Genomic DNA, 18,791 nt, shown 5'->3' on the forward strand with positions numbered 1-18,791 from the left:
TCGCATCTGGGCGTTATACCGACTGATGTATGAGACATGTGTTTGCCGCGTCAACTATGGCAGTAGTCGTTTGGTCTGACAAAGCACTTGATTCGCAGACTTCGTCAAATTGATCAAGATCTCAGTAGCAACGGCTGGACACGGATACCCTCTTACGGCAAGCTTTAGGCGAAACGCTTTAGCAAATCCTCGTCGAGCATCCACGTCGTAGCACTGCTTTGTTCTCGTGGCGCTGTAAGTGATCTAGTGCAATCATCACTGCTCAAAAGATGATGACGTCGTCACTGTTCACCAGGTGAGATAGTTGCAATGTTCACCGAAAAGGCTGGGGCACTTGGACTATGTCTGTAAGCAATTTCTTTCTCACTTAGCAAGTGATTCGTCTTTCAAAAATTATCAGCACAAGTAGGTAGCCTTACTACGTAGGGATTTTCTTTTCATACCTATTATGATAAAAAAAGTTTTAAGATAGCCCACAGTGAATGTAGTCGAAAAAGGTTTTAGTGCGATTTGTAGTTATTAAAAAAAATTAAACTGGTAGTGCCAACCTGCGCATTGTGCTATCCTTTTCCATGTAATCTCTAATGCACATCGCTTTATTTTCTGCCACCTGAGTGCCTGTTGTGCCCGAGACTTTTCTTCTCAAATTTTTTTATTGTGTTCTTGTTGACCAACTTACAAATAATTAAGCAGAGATGGGCGACGTGGAACCAATTTTCGAGGGCAATAGCTGAAAAACATTATGCAAGAACGGATCATAGATGATGCTTTTTAGAAAGCAAGCAGAAGAAGAAAGAATTTGCTGTAAGTGAGAAGACGCACGAGGAGTCTCCGTGTCACACTAGCCATGAGCAGAGCACAAACGACGCAAAGCAGCAAATAGCATCTCAAGCATTTTTGGGTCAGAACAAATCAAGCAAGTGGTTCTCTTCGTCCCAATGCTCCCAGAAAACCATTACAAGATTGCGTACAGACCTCAAACAGGAATGAAGATATCAAACTAAAATACGAAGATATAATAAGAGGATAGCCCAAGTATGCGGAGTCATACTCTAGGAACTCTATGCTAAAGTCTTCATACAGACGCAGTGGCATCAGAACCTGATTTTGGTGAATACCGAAGAGGAGTAATGTGTACTTAAACTTGCATAAGCAACAAACATACGACTAGGACGAGCAATTCGCACCGTACCTCAAGCCAATTCCGGGCACCGTGCACGACATAATTCCCAAAGTAGACGAAGGCACCCCGGTTGAGCAGTTAGGAGATCTACTTGCTATGAACAACTGCAAAATCCTATACGCCAGAATGCTGGCGTAAGAAACAAAAAGGAGAAGACATGCAGAACATGGCGCAGCCACGCCACCTCACCCTGTTAAACGACCCTCGGACACCCACGCGCATTGCCAACAGTGTATCAAAAAGCACGAGTCCGGATCTCACGCTTGTAGAAGGCCTTAAACATTATGAGGGAAGTTGCTTAGAAGAAAATTAGCCCAGCGACCATTATAAAATAGAAACGACCATTCAACATCACAAATCGGCGACAAAAAAAAACAGAAAACCAACGATAACGGACTGGCAAGCCTTTCACAAAGACGAGAGTGTTGTTGATACTACAATGGACAACATATAAAGGTGGACTCGAGGAATCGTAGAAAGAGCGGAGAAGCACACACGGGTGATCTAATGGTCACACGACACCCCGTTGTTGATTCTCACTAACTGCACCTGTGGGAGGCGCGAAGGAGCGCTTGCGACGTCACAATTGCTACCGCAAACTAAAGATTTCAATCTTCAAGTTGGTCAAGGAGGCACAAGAGTATTCTGAACTGGAAAGAAAGAACTTACATGACACTTGTAACAGTCATCAAGGGACTCTAAGCACCAAGCGTACGTGGGCTATACTAAAAAGATACTAGCCAAGATAGAGACAAAAGGTGAAGCAAAACAGTAAGCACACAGGCTTATACACAGTCACCAAGGAAAAGCGAAAGACATCGTTAAAGAAGTTAAAGAGAAGTTCGCTGGTACGGAGCAGAACATTACTGTATATTCACGCTTTTATGAGTACTATGGTATTCATGAGCTCACCCACAACACTGTACTAGGCAACGTCAGAATAAATCACAAGACCATTCGGAATCTAGATGAACCATCTCTAGACGTTCTCTTGAAATATGTCCACAAATGCTGGGATAGCGGTAATGTACCACCGGAATGGAAACATGCTGAGGTGATCAAGATTCCTAAACTGAACAAGCCTGTTAATATTCAGAGCTTAAGACTTATATCCCCGACCTCCTGTGCTGGAAAACTGTACGAGCACATGGTGCACAACCGCATAGTGGAATATCTCGAAGACAGTGGACATTTCCCGAAAACCATGTTCGGCTTCAGAGCTCCCCTGTCCACGCAAGACATCCTGCAGGAGATAAAAAAAAATGTCGGACAAACTCACCACGCACACCCAGAGAGTCATCTTCGCACTAGACGCGAAAGGGGCTTATAACTGCGGAGAAAAAGTGTATAACTACGTTAGATCTTTTCTCAAAGAAAGGGCAGCTACAGTGAGAATAGGTGACTTGCGCTATTAGAAGCTTGAAAGAGAGAGAGAGAGAGACAGGTTTATTTACAGAAAGGCACAGAAGTCGGCCTGAGCAATAGCTTGTTCTAGCCTGCTGCTCTACACTGGGGAAGAAAAAAAGGGAGAAGAAAGACTAATGGATGACGTTGGTGAGATAGAGAGCCGAGTATATAGAATTCTTTCTAGCTGAGAAAATTTTTATAGCCGCGCATAGAGTCAAGTTACTTCCAAAAAGGTTATAACTACTCATGAACACAGTTGCACTGTTGGTGTCTTGACAAGGGTACAGCACGTTCTCAATAGTTAAAGACCTACTGCGATATTGTTCAGTAGAAGAAATCAGTGTGCCATTCACATACGTATGCTGGGCACTCACAAGATATGTGCGCAAGTGTTTCTGGCACATCACAGTGTTCACAATTAGGATCAGTGTCACTGTGACCGATGACATGTGCGTAACGTCCGGTGTACGCCACACCAAGACGAATGCGGTGGATCGTACTTGCGAGTTTTCGTTTCAATTTAGGGGACATGCGGAACCTCATTTCTGGGTTCCATTTGGGAAGTCGCTGGTGTCGCCATTCCGGTTCGGTCCAGTGCTGAAGCGTGCAGCTGCGCATCACGCAGTGAAGCAGGGCATTCATATCAGCTCGTGACTACGCAATGCGCACTTCAGGGGCACTGCTGAGAAGTATAATTTGAAAATGATAGTAGTGGCAATAGACGAATTTGTAGCACAATGTACATTTGTTATTTTTGCACCTGTGTCTCATCGTAGGACCGCGTTGTCTTCGTAGATGTAGCAATTGTGGCACACGACATTTAAATGACTAGAGAACAACTCACCTACGCAAGTGTGACTGAAGTAAACAACGCGATGGACGCTGTCATTGCACAACATGTAGAATTACTGCATATGCTACCTTTAGGTAGCAGAGTTGTGCCACACTTTTTCGGGCGCTGCTCGCTCCACCTGCTGAAGTTCACCACCTCTATTCGTCGAGCACGATCACGTGGTATTAGGTGGTTCATCTTCACTGCGGAGAAGCCAACACTACGCATTCAACGCCGATGCTTCGCAAATTCCGTGTAGATCAAGCGTGGTTGACATTGGCTGTTGTAATTCTCACCGCGTTTCTTTGTTAGTGTTGCCATGTTGCCTGTTGGTCACGAGAAATGTGGTAGGAAGTACATTCTGTGTTGAATTGTACTACGTACAGCCCATGTGATTAGACACGAATGCTGCTATAGAAATATTAGTGTTCAGTGAGGAAGATAAATGCTTGGCCATGGTCGTCGGCAGGATTTTCCGTTTCGAGTGCAAACCATTGTCAGATTGCGGCTTAGGGAGATAAAAAGCACTTGTGTAGCCTGAGTGACAGTCATCTGCCTTCATCATTCATTCACGTCCCGTACTACCACATTTGGTATAAGTGTAGCTAACGGAACGACCGCGAGCGTAGCATGGAGTCATGTTCTACATAACACGCATATCATGAATATCATGTTTGGACGTGTCATTCACCTTCGTCATCCATTCACGCCACGTAATACCAAGCTTGGTAAATGTGAAGCCAGCGAAACGGCTGTGAGCGCACCATGCATGTATGTGGTATGTAGTCGTGTTCTTACATGACACACGTGACATGACTATCTTGTTTCCACCAGTCGTATACCTTCGTCAGGCATTTACGTCATGTCATACCGAATTTGGTGTATGTGAAGCTAGCGAAACGACCACCAACGCAGCATGAGCGTGGCGCGTAGGCATGGCTTGCATGACAAGCAGTTCATAATTTGCATGTTAGCACCTGTCACTTATGTTCGCCATGCAGTCATGTCATATACCAAATGAGTTTAGCAATATGTATTGTTAACTAAACCACCGCAAGAGCAGCAAGACCATGACATATAAATCATGAAATTCGTAATATACATATCATGTTTTTCGTGTTACGGCCAGTCACTTATGTTCATCATGCCGTCATGTTATGTCATACCAATATTGGTAGAGATCCCATAATCAAAACGGCCAGGAGAGATAAATTCTTTACAGTTATTTAGAGAGATAGACAGATAGATGCGGTCAAAGTCGCTGCATTTGCTAAAAAAATGTTTCGCATTTAAAACTCAACACGGTGGTGTCTATAAGAGGCTGAACAAAGGTTGTCAATGTTCTAGTTAAAATTGCAAGGAAGAGATGAAGTCGTACAGGTTACGTAACGTGTGTAACGGATAACGGCTGGTGTTTGACATTCCAGCATGGTACACATACAAGAGAAGTGCAGTGGAGTAGAGTATTACACGATGGTAATAAATGCGTCTTACGTGATGAAATAAAAGTGCTCATCGAGCCACTGTCATGGTGTGCCTGCTAATACGGAGTGGCTAAGTTGCATGCATGTTGGAAATGACATGGTGTGGGGCCTCTATTCGCTCTTCATGCTGTAAACCATAAGACACACATACGATATTTATAAGAGAAATATAATGTCGTGAGCTAATTATTATAATGCGCAGCACATGCTCTCGCGATAACTTGACAGGAACAGAGATTGGAAGCAAAATGAAGCTGGAGTGGCCACTTTAAAACGTATTCAAATATTGAAGCTGGACAGATGGTATTTAAACTATTCAAATCCAATTCAGTCTGCCTTTTAAAAAATGAACGTTAATGTTCCCTACTGAGTTGCTCGCGCAATGCACGCGCAATGAACTAAAAAATTCTTTAATCGTTAGCATCTCATTTGTCACATGAGGCGCAAACAAATGGTCTAACATTATGCTCTAATATGGTGTTTTTATGCAAATTAGGATTCGTTGGTGAGTACTAAGGAGTCTGTGCCTACTGCCGCTTACGTTTTATTTGAATAAGAGCACCACACAAGCGTTTAAATTAGGGCGATATTGTTGAATAGCTCCCTGCTTAAAAAATTTTCTGCTACCCCGTTGCTGTCAGCGTCGGTGGCGTCGTGGTCAGCAGCGTCAAGGAAGTGAGCCGAGAATTGTCGCCGCATGTGAACAATATTTTGAGGAACATGCAAGAAATAAATAAAAATGCTAGGCCTAGTTGACAATCAAAGCCAGGGCTCTTGCGTTAAAAGCAGGTGTTCTGCAAAATAAACAACGCCTTTACGTGAAACTGCGTCGTAAAGCACGCTGCAAGAATTTTATATAGTAGGAAGAGTCACTTGCTCAATGTATGCAATAATGCGTGGCAGAATCTTACAATCGCATGGACACGCTATTTGTGTCTGCGAATGTGTTCTGTTCTTCTACGCCAGTGCGCCATCCATGTAATGCGCTCCTTTCGGAAAATGATGATTTGATTTGATTTAATTGATATGTGGAGTTTAGCGTCCCAAAACCACAATATTACTATAAGAGACGGCGAAGTAGAGGGCTCCGGAAATTTCGGCCACCTGGGGTCCTTTAACGTGCACCCAACTCCGAGCACACGGGCGTACAGCATCTCCGCTTCCATCGGAAATGCATCCGCCGGAGCCGGGATTCGATCCCGCGAGCTGCGGGTCTCATTGAAAAAAATTATGACAACAGTGGTGTTAAATATTTAGCAGCCATTGTGACCAAGATAGCTGTCAAACTTTTGATGCGCACTTAGTTACTATACACATAATTGCGTTTGACAGCGGTGTGCATTATACTCGATGCGAATGCTCGCGATGCAGTGAGAGAATAGATGGGCCACCTGAGCGTCTTAGCAGGACAGATATTCTTTATTGCGACAATGAATTGTATCAAGGCATCCCTCTGGAGCCATGTGATGCATGAATGAGCGGTATTTTAGAGCTCAACAGAAGGGGATATTAAATATATTAAAGTGTAATTATGGGTTTCAAAAAGTTTATCGTTAAACATATTGTGCTTAACGGTAATCTTCACTAATTAGTATCTCTATTTACTCCCAAAGGAATGAAAATAGTGGGCCGAAACAAAGAAAACGTAAAAGAGATCTTATGCAAGCTTAGACTGAAATATTACAACCAAGTTAGAATACTTCGGGATCAAGTCATGTCAGGCAAAAACAATATAGCGACAAGAAGCTGAAGTCGATTAAACAATGTTTTCATCAACCATACTACATATACTTTGGTAAGTGTGCGTAAGAAAATACAAAATAAGCTCACGCGAAGGCACTCAAGTCACGATTGTCATGGAATGAGATGAGGCAATGAATGCTTATTAGCAGCATTGAATGTCGCAGTTTCCGTCATAATAAATGTTGGGTGGTGACTGATTTCATAGGCGCGATGGCATTACTTGCGTCTTTCAAGTCCTCGACATTGTTAACTGAGTTATACTAAAGAATCTAAATATGTTCCACTTATGCCGCCGGCAGCTAAGAAATAGACTAATGAGTGTAAAAAACTGGCTTGAGAGAAACAAATCTAAGTGCTCGTGTTACATTATATCTGCGGAATGCAGTGGCAGTTACAGCACAGAAATTGGTAACCTTGTGAAAATAATAAAATATCACCAAAGCAAAGTTTTAAAACAGAAAAATGAAGAATAACCATAGCTAGATAAAAAAATATTGCTGTTTTAGATCATAAAGTACATTCTCCGCGAAGGAAAACAAAACACCAAATGATTTAGCTTTGCTGGCATTTTATAAGCTAAATACCAAGCGGGGCCATGCAGTAATTTGCGTTCGACAAAGGTTTTCAGTTCATCTTTTCACAGAATCGTGATAACCAACCCTTGCAAATGCCAGTGCAGAAAACAAATGCTCAAATTCTCTGTTGGCTGCACCATTTATGCTAGGAATTAGGAAGACATTCTTGTATACTTGTTGGTCTTAAGCTGTATACATTGACGATCGCGACCTTCATTGCCGTTTTCTTCGAAATACTCTTTCCGAAATGAAAAACACCCTGTACGTCAAACGCTTCTTGTATGGGCGTTGGACGTTGTGGGTGTGGATATAGCGTACGTGTAGTTAGCGATTTTGCGGTATCATCTAATTTTACAGCAAGCGAGGCGTGACAAAAGGCGTCACCCACTTGCACCGAAGAAATGCTAACTATTAACGCAAGAGCGTAAAGGAGCTCGCATCGCAAAAAATCTGGTGTCGGTGTCAGCGTCGTTGATTGTGAGCGAAATAATTATCTTATCCGTGACCGAAGAAAATTGAGAAGGATGCAATTAAGGCAAACAAATGATAGAAGATCTTGGAGCAGAGTGGGGACCAAACCAGGGGTTATTTGGGTCCCAGTGTGGACCGCACCCGTGTTGTTTGCGTGGCAAGCGGATGTTCTACCACTCGGCCACGCCCCTGCTTGTGAATGCAGCGAAAACAAGTTCCTATGCTTGAAAATGCAGTGAAAGTAGCTTTCATGCTTCGCAAGTACACGCGCCCTGTAAACATGATTAACAGTGAATACGAAATATTGCAGCGATAATGCGTGGTACAAGCATCCATTGCCAACGGGCGTCGGGTTATGTTATCATAATGGCGACGTGGTTGAAATAAGGTACCCCACTACAAAAAGCCCTCATGCTACTGTGCCTATTCCCTTTAGGCCACGTATAGTAAGCGCATAGCAAATTTTAAGAGGTTTCAGGCAACAACTGTTTGAAGTTGCTGTTGCTCATCTATTTATCGTGGCGCATAACCACTATGGGGGATTGGCCAAGAATCGAGTGGTTTTAAAAATTACTGATCATATTTGGAATAATGGAGGTATAATAGAAAGATTACCTATAGCCTAGGGAAGTGTGGTGCTTAATGTATTGCGTAATATTATTTATATAAACGAAATTATTAGAATAGAGCAATATTCTACTTTTTATACGTACATAATTTTGTGGACATACTAGGATAATTAAATAGTTTAATTAGTGAACCTATTAGTTTCATCAATATAGTCCCGGACGGCCGCACGTACTGTCGCATTAAATCATTCAGAAATGGAAGCTCCGAAAGACAAAATGACAGGCACAGATACGTCTATACCATACCACGTAAAGGCATTACCAAAAGGGTTTTTCGTAATTTGTTAAACCGCCTGCAGGTCAAAAAGAAATGATCGATTGTTTCCAGTTTATCCCAGAGCGCGCACAGTGGCGAAGGTGCATGAGCAGACCTGTGTTTATAGAAATTTATATTTGGTACCAGGCAATGCAGCCTTGTGATTGCTACTTCTTGTTTACGAGTGCGGCAAAAGTCTCTTCGCCAGGGATATAATAAATGGCGATATTCTGTAGAGTTTGTTAGCGCTGTACCTCTAAAGACTTCCATAAGTGTACGTCTGCGGAATCGAGCAACAGTCACATAAGCGGATGACGGACAGTGTGGTAGAATCAGTTAGCTAATTGACGACTTAGCTAAGGAGTCGGCTATTTCATTTATAAATAAACCTTTATGTCCAGGCACCCAAACTAATCGTACTTTTCTCAAATGTGCAGGCACTAGTGCACGGAACGCCTTTGTTACTTGATTATCAGCACCAACAGAAAGTAGCGCACAGAGAGATAGGCAATCTGTTATTATGACAGCTGATGTAATTGCTGTATCTAACCTGCGTAAGGCTAGCACTGCTGCCAGAAATTCAGCCACAAAAACGGGTATGAAATTGGGTAGTCGAAGGGAATAAATCCAATCTAAAATCGGGCTGAAAATACCAACCCCTGATTTTTCGTGATATTGCGATGCGTCTGTAGCAATAATAACCTTCATTGTAATACTGCGCAGGTGATCTTGTAGTAAACAGTCCAAAATATTATGGGGAAGTAATTTGGCATTATTAGAAAAAAATGTCGTCAAATTGAATTCCCACATGGTATGAATTATCACGACTTGGCATGATGTCGCATATACGTACGTTCAGAGGCTCCAGTAAATTTTGCACTAATATAATTTGTGGGGTGTGAAATCACGGCCATCTGGCACCAAAAAAAAAAAAAAATGATTCCGGGGTGGAAATAAAGGCTGTTTCTGACTGTCGTAAAGGTGATTAATAAATTTCTAAGAATGTCTGAACAGTCAGAAGGCCAATTAATACGCACCAGGAACAGGATGTCAATATTGCATAAACTCCTAAAGGGGAAGCCTTAGGATCCCATAATTTTTGACAATATTCTCTACTACGGCACGCTCTCAGGGGGGGACTCGACTTGTTTAAATTTCGCCGCGTGCGTAAAACATCACCTTTCCACATTGTGAATTATGTACCGAGAAAGCCGATGAATTGCAAGGCAGAAGGCGCCGCAGAGCATCACCCGTTTTTAAATAACAAAGGCAGCGTCTAAACGGAGTTTGTTATATTGCGATCACGTAGTGTCCTAGAGGGTTAGTCCTCGTGCCATACAGGACTGTTGCGCATTTTCGTAGGTAGCTTTGTAAACATTGTCGACGGTGACCGAAACTTTCAGCATTTATGAAGGGAAGGCAAGGGGGAAGAGCAGCATATTTCACGTTTTCTTATTTGCAACATAAAATAAGCATAGCTGAAATTTCTCCGTAGCTCATCTGCTGCCTATAGGCGTTGAGACAGCACCACGGACCGTCTGTGAAATTCCTTTGAGTAGAGCAAGCAGGGTGTAATGGTGACGCTGTATTTGGGTTCGGTACTTTAAAGAATAACAGAACAGAAAGATTCGCTTTATAGTACAGATTCGTGATGCAACAAGTTGACGCACAATTGCGGACACAAGAGAAGAGATTGGCCTTTGAGTCGGTCTGATCTGTCCTCTTCTGTGTTCGTGTACACGCCAGCTTATTTCTCTTCCAAGATATATTGCGCACAATGGGACCTGATTTTGCAACGCAGCTGTGATAGTAATGCTTTTTACGTCTGTAGACAACACTGAGTGATCTTGTAGGTCTTAGTGCGATACCTAGACCTAGCTGATGACGTAGAAATTTTAGTAGGAGACATCATAAGACACCGCTGTACTTGTTTACGTGCATACAGTATAGGTTACCCCAGCTCTCCCGGGATATTAGCTTTAATTTCCCCGGAGAACATTAATTTAGACACCCGAACTTCAACAACGACAATTACCAGAGTTCGATGAAAAACAAAAAGCTGGCAATGCAAAAGGGAACAGTTGAAATGCATGGATGATGCTGCTGTGTTCGAGTCCCTTTCGTTGCTCCGACGCAGTTTTCTTGTACATGGAAGAGTAAAAGGGCATAATCACACTGCTTTTATTTTCGACTGCAGAGATGCGTCAATCTATTACCAAGAAACTTTCTTCTTAGTAAAGTATTTTTCGCTTTGCCGGCTGGAGGTAGCAGGGCTTGACAACTGATAGGTCTTCAAATGCAAGACGGTCACGAAACGTCCTGTATTGTTTCTTCTCGGTGTCAGATGGTGTCGTCAGTGCTGTTGGCTGCCAAGGAAATTTTATTTGCAAAATCATTTGTAAGACACGGTTCTGAAGTGAAACCCCGCGTCCGTTCTGGACAAAGGAGTGAAGAGTGGAGCATTGTTTTGAACCGTATATTGCTTGGTTGTAGACTCCACGCACTAAACCACGACCCGAATGGAAACGTATAATGGATGCAAGAGACAACTGCGGTAAGCTTTGGCAGGCGTATGACTCGGTATACGACCAATGTTCACTTTATGGCTCGTTCGTTTAATGAAAAAGTCAAGGTGATGTTTCTGTATGCCAAGTTGCAATATGCAAATGAGTCGTGTCATTGATATCGTTGATGATGATTAATTTGATATCTGGGGTTTAACGTCCTGAAACCACCATATGAATATGAGAGACGCCGTAGTGGAGGGCTCCGGAAATTTCGACCACCTGGGGTTCTTTAGCGTGCACCCAAATCTGAGCACGCGGGCCTACAACATTTTCGCGTTCATTGACAATGCAGCCACCGCCGCCGGCCTTCGATGCCGCAACCTGCGGATTAGCAGCCGAGTACCTTAACCACTAGGCCACCATGGCGGGGCATCGTAGATATCGTACAAAAATCACAGTTCAATGCCGAGTTCTTTCGAATATTCCTGTCGTAGTTTCTAACTGTTTACAGTATGAGTGATAAAAAAAACTACGACGTCATGAACTATGTAATACGTCGGGCCCTAGTGCGCATGGTCGGGCCCCTGAACTCGGTGATCTTGTGATTTTGGACCACTCTCTAATTTCAGTGGTCTTCATTGTTTTTCAGTTCTTTGGCTTCGCTGCTGAATTCAATAGAGAAGGAGGAGGAGGTAGAAGAAAAGAGGCAGTGAGAAGGAACGGGAGGTAGAAAAGAAGAAAAAAAGGCAAGAAAGTCCACCAGGCACGCGCCTAGATTCTTATTCTACGCTTGGGTAGAGGGATTAAGGGACTACTACCAGCTGTTTTAAAAATGTATGGACAGTCGAATGACTGCTATGAGTTATTCTAATTTGCTTACAGATTCATCAATAATAAAGAAACAAAAATGTGTTGAAGACAAGAGTGGCAGCTGAAGTGTGCAACGTATATACGGACGTCATAGGATAACCCCGTCACAGCGGAAAAAAATGTGAAAAGCTCTGCTTCCGGGGTGCGAGTTGACGTACCCAACAGCACAAAGACCCATCTATCGTAGAGTGTTCTTCGAAGAAAACGATTGACTACAAACAGGTCTGGTAGTCATTACTCTGTCGCCAAAGCCTTCAGTTCTATACGTATACACCAGCCTCCACCATCGCGTTTTACCCCACGCAGTGTGGGTTAGTAAACAGTCGCCACAGTCGTCCCGTTGTAAAAAGAGCCTGCTCCGTAGTTCGTCGCTGGTTGGTAACGCGGCGAGACGGCTCAGATATCCAGGTAAGGTGCGTAACTACGTCGCAAAGACAAGGTCATCAGTATTTACCATGTAGCTATCGGCTATCATTACTTATATTCAACTTCAGAAATAGTTCTCACTCGCATAGCTTTTCCCATATTGGGGTACCAGAGAAAACCTACGTTGAAAATTTCAACGCTATCTGTGAATGCCGAGAAATCGCCGGAGTTCTCCTAATAAGGGCTCCATGTGCTCAGAGAATGACCGCAACTTTTCACCAACCTGGTACAGAAATACCTATATTATACAGAAAGCTTTTGTAATAAAACTAACGTCGTCCTCGGGTTGATACCCAAAACAGCACGATCATTTCTTCAACCAATGAGCTTTCTTCTGAGAAATCCGGATGGCTGATTTTCGCGCCTTTGTACTATCAACGGGTAGTAATAAAATGTTCGTTTTCTTAATCCTTTCGCCCCCTTCTGGAATTCAACGAAACAGATTTAGAAGAGTGAAATCTGAAATGCTACCGGTGACTTTTAAACTTGAGCAACTTTCAGAGCAGCACCACTTCTAATTTTGGAGCGTTGCGCAGCACCAGCATAGTACGCGTCGGAACACCTTCAAGCAAGAAACTGGGCATTTGGGAGCGCCTTCTAGCCCTTCTTTTTGTATCCGTCGGAGAGAAGTTGCATATAAAACATGCAATTTGTGTGATTTTACATATGCGACTTCTGATTATATCTGTGCTTGTTCGTTTATCGGCGCAGTTTGCGCAGGGCACTACTAAAACGTGTAATGGAGTAATAATAAAACTTGAGAAAAACAGAATAGCAATATAGAAATATCAAGAAAGGTGAGATTTCGATTCTATTTTGATCCATTGCAGGTCTTGTGAAGAATAATATTATTCTCAAAGCATCTTTATGAATATTATGAGGAAGAGCTAGCTCGTGGCCGCGCTAGAGACAATATTAAGAATTGCGTCGGGTATACAGTTTCAGTCGAGAAACGTGAACAATTTCTGTCCCACGGCAATGGTGGTCGGAGGGAGCGTTAAGTGGTGAGATATGGTAATTAACGGGGGACGCTTGTTCAATCACCGTATAAGGTCCTATAAAACGACTGAGGAATTTTTCACATAAGCCGGGCACACGCACGGGAGTCCACAGAACTTCGTCTCCTGCGAAAAAGGTGACAGCGTGGTGAGTTGAGCCGTAGCGAGACTTGCGAGCTTCCTGAGAGATGGCGGTGTTGATTCGGGCCAGATGACGGCAGTGCTCGAGGCGAGACAAAAATTGTGTGGATAACGGGCCTGCTGAGGTAGAATGAGCCGAAAGGAAGGAGACGTACAGAGTCAAACTTGGAGAGCGGCCATGGACCAGAAAATAGGGAGAAAAGCTGGTTGTGCGTTGCGTAGCCGTATTTTAGGCGAACGTTACGAATGGCAAAATGGCGTCCCAGTTCGTGTGGTCAGTGTTAACGTACATGGCAATCATGTCCGAGAGGGTACGATGAAAGCGTTCCGTCAAGCCATTTGTTTGTGGATGATAAGTAGATGTTGTCTTGTGGAAGGTGTTGGCGGCACGTAGAACCTCAGCAACAATAGAGGAAAGAAAGACCTTGCCGTGGTTGCTGAGCAGAACACGTGGAACTCCATGGCGTGAAAATATGTTACGCAGAAAAAAATGTGCTACTTTAGTGGCTATACCAGCGTGCAGTGAGGCTGTTTCCGCTTAAGGAGTGAGGTGGTCAACAGCCGTTACAGTACAACAATTTCCATTGGAGGTCTCGGGAAGGGGGCCGTACAAGTCTATCCCGACGACTTCGAATGGCAAAGCTGGACAAGGAAGAGGTTGGAGAAAGCCAGAATGAGCAGTAGTGGGTCGTTTCCGCGTTGACATAAGACACACGAAGAAACATATTTGGCAATGGCGGATGAGAGGCCAGGCCCGGTGAACCGCTTGCGTATTTTGCCGTACATTTTTGTGATAGCCGGGATGCCCAGCAGCAGGATCATCGTGGAATGTCTCAAGAACCTGACGTTGTAGACAACGTGGTATAACGGGGACCCCTTGTTCCCTTCAACGTGGTAGATAGAGCGATATAAAACACCATCGTAAAGCTTGAATTGTTTCAGTTGTCGGCGAAGTCGGGCGTTCGGAGGAGTGGATGTGCCTTCTAAGCGTGCTATTATGGAGCGGCAGTAAGGGTCAACGCGTTCATGCGACACAAGGGTAGAAGGGCGGCTGGATGTTAGCCAACTGAGACCTGCGATGGGTAATGCTGCGGTGGAACTTGGCGAGGGTGGGCTATTACGGTTGGGTAGAGAGCAGCGAGAGAGAGAATCAGCATCTTGGTGACTTTTACCAGACCTGTAGACAACATCGAAGTTGTGCTCTTGTAAACGAAGCACCCAGCGGCCAAGACGGCCCGATAAGTTCTTTAGCGACGAAAGCCAGCACAATGCGTTGTGGTCGGTGACGACTATGAAGTGGCGGCCGTGGAGGTATGGACGAAATTTTTGTACTGTCCATACATCAGCAAGGCATTTTTGTTCGGTTATTGTGTATTTTTCTCGGCAGCAGTCAAAGCACAACTTGCGTAAGCGACGACACGCTCACGTGCGGTGTTATCACGCTGCATTAGAACGGCACCGAGACCATGAGTACTGGTTTCAGTGTGAATATTGGTGGGTGCACCTGGATCGAAGTGACATAGTACCGGCTCGGATGTCAAGGCTTGCTTCAGCGCCAGGAAAGCCTTTTCACAGTCTTCGGACCATACGAATGCCGTGTTACTTGCGAGCAGTTGATCCAGTGGAGAGGCAAGCCTCGTGAAATCGTGTATGAAGCGCTGAAAGTGGGATGCCAAGCCGAAAAAACTGCGCAGGTCTTTTTGACGCAACGGATGGGGAAACTTGAGGACGGCGGCAAGCTTTTCAGAATCCAGTCGAATACGGTATTTGCGGACTAAGTGCCCTAGAACATTGATCGTCTTGCTTGCGAAGGTGCATTTTTTTCGCATTCAGCTGTAAACCAGGTTTTGCAAGGCAACCTAGGACTTCTTCGAGACGTTGCAGATGTTGCAAAAAGGTAGACGAAAACACTATGATGTCGTCGAGGTAGCACAAGCAGGTTTTTCACTTCAGGCCACGCAGTACGCTATCGATCATACGTTCGAAGGTAGCAGGTGCATTACAAAGTCCGAAAGGCATTACGTTAAATTCATATAGCCCATCTGGGGTGGTAAAAGCAGTCTTCTCTTTGTTAGATTCGGACACTGGTATTTGCCAGTAGCCCGTTCACAGGTCAAGGCTGGAAAAATACTCTGCACCATGCAACGAATCTAGTGCGTCATCGATTCGTGGGAGAGGGTAAACATCTTCGCGCGTTATTTTGTTCAGCGCCCGGTAATCAACGCAAAAGCGTAATGTTCCGTCTTTCTTTTGAACCAAAACAACTGGCGAAGACCATGGACTCGAGGAAGGACGTAGAATATTCCGTCGAAGCAGGTCTGAGACGTTTTCCACAATTATCTTCCTTTCTGCAAGAGACGCGTGGTATGGGCGCCAGTGAATTCTTCTGAAGCCGTCAGTCTGAATTCGGTGAGTCGCAGAAGTTGTCATACCAAGGGCAGAACAATGAACGTCAAACAAAGACAGATGTCTGTTCAATAAATTCAGCAATTCTTGACTCTGGGCTGCTGTCAAATCAGGACTTATCGTCACCGATAGAGCAGTGGGAGAGTTGAGTGGTGGCGTGCTTGGCTCTGGTAGGTCTTCTTGACTTGAAAGGGCAACAATTGCAACGAGAGGCGGGTCAATAGCGCATGTGACTATTGATCCACAGGGCAACATTAAGGGTTCAGGGGTCTGATTTAACGCAGTGATAAAAGCAGACCCTTCAGAAAAACGAACGAGGCCTGGAATGATCAGAATGCCTCGATGTACCGTGTGGCCATAAGGTAGTAGAAGCCCGTCCCCATCCACAATGTTCATGCAATCAACGCTAATTACTTATTCTCGGGATGGCGGAAGAACATATTCTGAAGTGGTGACGAGACGAATGCGCTCTTCAGGTTCCGATACAGAAGATCTTGTCGGTGGGATTGGAATAGATAAGGCGCTGACAACAAGATATAAAAGCGCGTGCAGACGACAGAAAACCCCACCTCAAAAGGAGTTCGTGGGTGCACTCACTGAGAACTGCAACAGAAATATGATGACGAATACCGTCTATGAAAACACGAACTGTACACTAAGCAAGTGGGCAACAAATGGCGTTTGTCGCAGCACGGAGAGATAGGCCCGAGTAGGGTGTTGTTACTTTGCGGAGACGAGAGCAAAGGTCAGAGCTAATAATGGAAATAGCAGCTCCAGTATTCACTAGAACTTCGATGCGTATACCTTCCACTAACACTGTTGACAAGTTCGATGGTTTGTCTGGAGGAATTGCTGGCTGTCCGGTGGATGCAGTTTCCCCTCCTAAAACTGCATTGGGGAGTTTTCCGAGTGGGCATTCAGAACATTGGAGGCGGCTCGCAGAGGCGACACAGAACGGCGATTGGGAGATGGTGAGTGGCGGCGAGACTCACGGGAGTTCACAGGCAGACCACTACTGTAAGGTGGAGAGGGCGAACGCTGAAAAGAAGACCGGTAAGGCGTGCGCTGGTAGTTCATGAGTGGACTGAAGCGTTTGCGTTCCTCTGGAGCGTAGCCACGTTGTTCCTCCTGTTGGCGCCTTCAGCAAAAGCGTGATATATAACCCCTATAGCCACAATAATAACAGATTGGGCGTTGGGGACGCGGCATGGCGTAATACGGCTGTGGGCGCATCGGTGGTGACACACGCCACGGGTACATGGCTACCTTATGTAGTCATTGGGACAGTGGTGTGAGCTGAGAGCGCCGCGACTTCTGCGTACGTTGGTACCTGACGAGGTCTGGATTCAGCAGAACAAGGTGGATGTGATGCAGATGCAATCTTTTGCCTAATGATGTCCCGCAAGTTGGTTGGAGCTGAGGCTAAAGTAGATGGTAGGGCACAGGAAGAGCAGCGCTCATGAAGCTCCTCACGAACGATGTCGCGGACCAGGGCACGGACGTTGAGGGCCGCAGGAATACGAATGTCCGAGGCATCATGGCAAAGGCGAAGATACTGAAGTTCTTCTAGTCTCTGGCGAATGGTGATGGCATCTTGAGTCGTGATTGAATTTTGCGACGCAAGGGTGTTCAATGCGACGGTATTTATGCCTTTGATAATATGGCGTATTTGGTCGCTTTGAGGCATAGTTGAATTTACACGCTTGCACAAAGCCAGAACATTCTCAATGTACGAGGTCTATGATTCACCCGCCAGCTGAATGCCTTCAGCAAGCTTCTTCGTTGCTGCTTCAGCGCGAAAACTGGGGGAACTGAAAATCTGATGGAGCTGCCGTGCGAACGTGTCCCAGTCGGGAAGATCTTGGAGGTGGTTCGGAAACCAGGTTTTGGCAACATCAGTTAGGTAGAAAGGGACCGTACGTAACTTGTGTAGAGTATTCCACCTGTTCAACTCGCTGACGAGGTTGTAGGTGTGTAGCTATTCTTCAACGTCATCCTCTTTGAGACCGGAGAATACTGGCGGAACACGCTGGTGGCTGTGGATGCCCAGGGTCGACGGCGGAGGCTGCACTAGGCTAGTGGTGTTGGATGGACCAGGATTGTCTTGCACTGCCATGGCAGGTGGTAGTAGACGACGACCTTTGCGGAGCTCCAGTGGTAACATGCGAGAGGACTTGGGGATCGAGAAGCACCGTCCACTACTGTTGAGGAAGAGGTTTATTCGAGACGAGCGCGAGCTGGCACACACTTATGGTGACATTTACAGATGAGGAAATTGTACAACTGATGATAACACGTCCAATTGATAAAGAAGAGTCGGTGACTGCGCTCACAATATATATAAGAAACACCGTAGTCAAGCAGTCCAGAAGTTTCGATCATCTGGTTTTCTTTAGCGTGCAATGATATCGTACACTACACGGGTCTCTTGCATTTCACTTCCATACAAATGCGGCCGTCGCAGCCTGTACCACACCCGCGACCTGCGAGTCAGCAGCGGAGCACTATAACCACTACTCCACCACGGCACATAGGGCTTACGAAGAAAATTTACCCCCGAAATACTCACTATTATTTGACTCGATAATGCAATAGGAGGGTCTTCGTGCCGTCGAGCGTGGTGAAAAAACGCCTTGAACCGTTTTTTTTTCTGCTCAAGCAAAGCAAATTAGAGCACAAAGGTCATGTTTTATGAAATAGCCTTCGAAATGCGATCGCGTGGTTTTTAAAGTGCGGGTGTCCGGTCAGGCAATCTATAGCTGTGATGAGAATAGAGCATCATCATCATCATAATCAGCCTGACTGAGCCTACTGCAGGGCAAAAGCGTGTTCCAAGATCCACCAATCAAGCTGGTCTTACGCT

At 44.9% G+C, this 18,791-nt stretch overlaps 1 protein-coding gene across 5 annotated transcripts in view; it reads left to right on the forward strand.

Annotated features, from left to right (window-relative positions):
• Positions 1-18,791, forward strand: part of LOC119161320 (beta-1,4-N-acetylgalactosaminyltransferase bre-4-like) — a 41,936-nt gene continuing 23,145 nt past the window's right edge. The window contains exons 1-2 of one of the 5 annotated variants that reach the window (XM_075889721.1): positions 1-295; positions 10,925-11,134. The gene's annotated coding sequence lies outside the window, so the exon portion shown is untranslated. Of the gene's footprint in view, positions 296-10,924; positions 11,135-12,013; positions 12,366-18,791 lie in introns of those variants that run through there. The other 4 variants (XM_075889720.1, XM_075889723.1, XM_075889722.1 and 1 more) reach the window with 4 other exon arrangements.

The sequence above is a fragment of the Rhipicephalus microplus genome, chromosome 3 (assembly GCF_043290135.1).
Source record: "Rhipicephalus microplus isolate Deutch F79 chromosome 3, USDA_Rmic, whole genome shotgun sequence".
Classification (NCBI taxonomy): Eukaryota; Metazoa; Arthropoda; class Arachnida; order Ixodida; family Ixodidae; genus Rhipicephalus; species Rhipicephalus microplus.